Here is a 4,755-nt window from a genome sequence, read left to right on the forward strand (position 1 = left end):
AAAAAATTATGCTTTCTGGGGTGTGGTTTATTGAAACTGCAAATCTGGCTTATTTTGAAGATACTCCCAACCATAGTTTGAATGAATAAACCAATGAACAAAGGGTTATCATAGCCCTATTTGAGTTATTTTGCTTATGTGACTAAATTAGATCAAATTTCTGCTCCAAATCTCTTCATAATGATGGTTTCTAGAGAACTGTATTGGTTCAAGGCAGTTATGTGATATTTTGTTATTAAATAAACTTTGACTAGTGAGCCATGACAGTGAGCCAAGAAAATGTATTAGCTTGTTTTCCTGAACTATATTTGAACAACCAGGTAAATTATTTATTCAGGTTTCAAAGCACTTCTGGTCCATTCAAAAGTGGTTTTGACAGTAATCAGGTATTACTGAACGCTTGACAGTTGTACACTGAAAACTATGTATTGATAATGGCACTTACTAAAGTATTAAAAGGAGACACTTTTCAATGCTAATAAAACATGAAGTATTAATTTAATATTTAAAATGTGCAAATACCTTTTTAAGATATATCTTCTGGTGGTTTTAAATGTGCCTATGTGTGACAAACCCTGCATTCTCACCTAAGGTTTTGTAAGGTTGATTTCAACTATGCCCTTACTCAGAAAGCCAGACCCCACTTTCCAAGGTCTTAATGAATGCAACATTGCCACCTAGGGTTAGTGAAGCATCTTGGCAATGGAGTCATGCAAGAAGGTGTAAAACACTGGAGGTGGAACTTTATGGTGGAATTTGGAAAGGCAAATAATGGATATCCCTTGTTTAGTGTTCTTTTCTGCTGTTTAAAATATGAATAGTGCTTATGTAGAAATTTCTTATACAAAATTTAATAACCTGAGTGAATGACTACCTTACTACTTAAGGGACGAAGAAACTCTATTGATTTCTAATGTTAGCTACGTACTTCATTGTATGCCGGTGATTAAGTGCTACACCTGCTATTTCACAGCTATGCTTACTTCTCATGACAAGCTTAGTCTTATCTTCATTTTTTTACATATGAGGAAACCAAAATATAGAATAGTTAAATCACTTCCTCAAAGCTATGCAGTTGCCGAATGGTAGGCCCAGGCTTTCTAATCCTGGAGATAGAGTGTTATACTTAACCACTGCTATTGTAAAGAAATGGATATATATATATATACACACATATATATGTGTGTGTGTGTGTGTGTGTGTGTATATATATATATATATTACATTGTATATTTTTTGCTTAAACAGCAGACATGTATTTCCTCACAGATCTGGAAGCTAGAATTCCAAGATGAGGGGACTAGTGTGGTGAGGCCCCTCTTCTCACTGTGTACTCATGAGGAGAAGGAGGGAGAGCAAGTTCTCTGGTGTCTCTTCTTTAAAAGGCACTAATCCCATCATGAAGGCCCCACTCTTATGACCTCATCTATCCCTAATTATCTCATAAAGGTCCCATCTGCAAATATCATGACATTGGGGTTAAGGGCTTCAACATATGAGTTTGGGGGGGACACAGTTCAGTCCACAGTAGGCCGTTAAGTGAAGGTTTCTCCAAGGATGAGCTCTTGGAGCAGTTTCCTAGGTCAAATGAGGGAGAAAGGATAAGAAATGGGTATCTTTGAAATAATTTCTAATGTACTTGCCTCTTGATAATTAAAAAAAAAAAAAGTTTTTCCATGTCATCCTTCCACCATGAGGGCCAGATCATGAGGCTTTTTCACACCAAGAAGGAAACAAATATCCATCTGTAAAAGAAGAAGCTCATGGGATTGGTAAGAAAGAGGCTATCCTATAAAGGGAGTTGTTTCCAGAAGAGGAAGAAAGTAGAAAGTTCTTCTGGTACTCGGGGATGGAAGTGGCTGAAAAAGAGGAGGGTCAGTTAAGAGTTTCTTGGTTCTTCCTGTTCACTGAACATGTGGCAGGTGTGGTTAAACATCTAGACAGGTTTGGCGTTGTCTAAGGGTATTCAGTCCGGGGAGACTGTAAGCTGTGGAGGGAAGCCCTGGGTTTGTGATGGCACTTTGTTCAGTGTGGCATTGTTGCGTGGGTCCAACTCAGAAGTGAATGTCAGAGAGAGGTATGTCCATGGATGGACCTAAAATAGAGCCCTATTCCATGTGGCCTGTATACTGGTGAGTACAAGTACTTGCAGACTGTGAAGTGGAGAGGAATATGGAAACTGAGAGGACTGACAGACTAGAAGAAGCCTGGAGTCATGGAAAGGAGGTCACAGAGTGCAGGGCCTTGTGAATGGAGTCATGGCTAGAGGTCTACAGCCTTGCCAGTGGGTACCAATATGATTGCCACAGCAATGCCCAAATGGGGTGAGGCCTACAAAGACCCAGGAGATGGTGTATGGACCAGAGACTCTTCCCCACCTTGTCATGAACTAGAGGGAAGAAGAATTGGTCAGGAAAACTCCTTCAGAGGAAAGAAACCACCCAGAGTCTAAATCTGAAATACATCTTAAGAGAGCATTAAAAATGGAAAGGATGCTATTACCTTTATTTGCCAGAATCATGTGTTCCTCTCCAACATCATCCCAACTCTACCCCAATGACCATCAGCGGAAATGGAGCCAGAGCAAGCTGGAGCAAGCTGAGAACAGTTGTGGAAAATTTATATTTAGTGCACATTTGAATCATTATAAATTCTGATTCTGCTGTATCATATTTATGTATGTCATATGAAGTAAGCTCTGCCAAGTTGAGAAGTAACCCATTTAAAAACAAACTGATCGACATGATCCCTTAGGCACAAGAAATTTCTTGAGCCTTGATCAGGTATCAGCAATATCTGGTCATATTTTCATCCTCACTGGAAATCCTCAATGGACTGGGGGAGTTACTGGTAATGCCTCCCACTCTTTGTTCTAAAAGACAGATATGCAGCTGGGATATGTGTACCTCCCTGGGCAGGTCGCTGAGTAGAAAATTCATCAACACCACCAAGGACCTTTTTGACCTTGAGAATATTGCTTAATTTTTCTGAGCTCCAGGTCATGTACAAACTGGAAATAATAGTAAAACAGTATTTATTGCATATAGTTTTTGCAAGGGTTGGTGAACAATAAGACAAATATATGTAGAATATAAAACTATTATTATTAACCTTATTACCACTGCTTTTACTGTTGTTATTACTTAGTATATTTTGAACAAAGTGTTGGAGGATCTTGATGTGGATGAATAATCTAAGCACATGTAAAGCTTAGATATATGGTGTGTATGGTTTTATCATAGACTACCTTATTCTCCTAAAATCCAAATTGTATAACTTAGCATTTTATTACATGTTACTTCGTTTTAAAATTATTTTATTTATGGGAGTTCCTGTGGTGGTGCAGCAGAAATGAATCCGACTAGGAATCATGAAGTTGAGGGTTTGATCCCTGGCCTTGCTCCGTGGGTTAAGGATCTGGCGTTGCCCTGAGCTGTGGTGTAAAACGCAGACGTGGCTTGGATCTGGCATTGCGGTGGCTCTGGTGTAGGCCAGCAGCAACAGCTCCATTTGGACCCCTAGCCTGGGAACCTCCATATGCTGTGGGTGCGGACCTAAAAAGACAAAAGAAAAAAAAATAATTTTATTTAGTTTTGTTTATTCTCACCATCTAAATAATCACTTCTAGGTAGGCACTGTATCTTATGGCACATAAATATCTGTTTCTGTAGCAGAGGTTCTAATGTGCTATGTCTAGTACATACAAAAGCTATAAAAAGTATGAACTGGAGGTTAGAAGTACTCATTTTCAACCAATTTACAAATGGAAAAGTTCTCAAAAACAATGGTGAACAAATAATAAAGCAAAAGCTGGACTCATAAATTAAAAAAAATCCAGTCCAATCAAGGTCTTAAAATTCCAAATTCTTCCTTTTATTTTGTTTCTTTAATCCTTAAGTTTGTTTTTTTTTTTGCCTTTCTCTCTATTATTACAGAAATAATGTAGCCTTATGCTCATTGTAGATTAAAAAATTTGCATAATGAACACCTACTATCTGTTTGTGTCCACCGAGGGACACCAAAAACAAAACAAAACAACACACCAAAAAACCTCCAAAACAAAATAGCAACAACAAAACAGAACAAGTAATACCCGTTATCCTATATACTTTAATAACTTGATAGATAGCCTTCTAGAGATTTTTATTTTAATTATTTGCTTTTTAAAAGATTTTTATTTTTTCTATTATAGTTGATTTACAATGTTCTGTCAATTTCTGCTGTATAGCAAACTGCCCTAGTCACACACACACACACACACACACACACACTCTTTCTCACATTATCCTGCCATCACAAGTGACTAAATATAGTTCCCTGTGCTATACAGCAGGATCTCATTGCTTATCCACTCCAAATGCAATAGTTCACATCTACTAACCCCAAACTCCCAATCCACCCCTCTCCTTCCCCCTCCCCCTTGGCAACCACAAGTCTATTCTCTAAGTCCATGAGTTTGTTTCTTTTCTGTAGATAGGTTCATTTGGGCCATATATTAGAATCCAGATATAAGTGATATATGGTATTTGTCTTTCTTTTTCTGACTTACTTCACTTAGTATGAGAGTGTCTAATTCCATCCATGTTGCTGCAAATGGCATTATTTCGTTCTTTTTTATGGCTGAGTAGTATTCCATTGTGTGTATAAAAAATACAGAATGCTTCACAAATTTGCGTGTAATCCTTGTGCAGGGGCCATGCTGATCTTCTCTGTATTGTTCCAATATTTTAGTATATAAGCTGCCAAAGGGAGCAC

At 37.9% G+C, this 4,755-nt stretch overlaps 1 non-coding gene across 1 annotated transcript; it reads right to left on the reverse strand.

Annotated features, from left to right (window-relative positions):
- Nucleotides 1-4,646: 4,646 nt before the first annotated feature.
- LOC125113929 (U6 spliceosomal RNA) lies at nt 4,647-4,755 on the reverse strand. The gene has a single exon (XR_007131635.1). It is a non-coding gene; the product is annotated as a U6 spliceosomal RNA (small nuclear RNA).

Source organism: Phacochoerus africanus, chromosome 1, assembly GCF_016906955.1.
Source record: "Phacochoerus africanus isolate WHEZ1 chromosome 1, ROS_Pafr_v1, whole genome shotgun sequence".
NCBI lineage: Eukaryota > Metazoa > Chordata > Mammalia > Artiodactyla > Suidae > Phacochoerus > Phacochoerus africanus.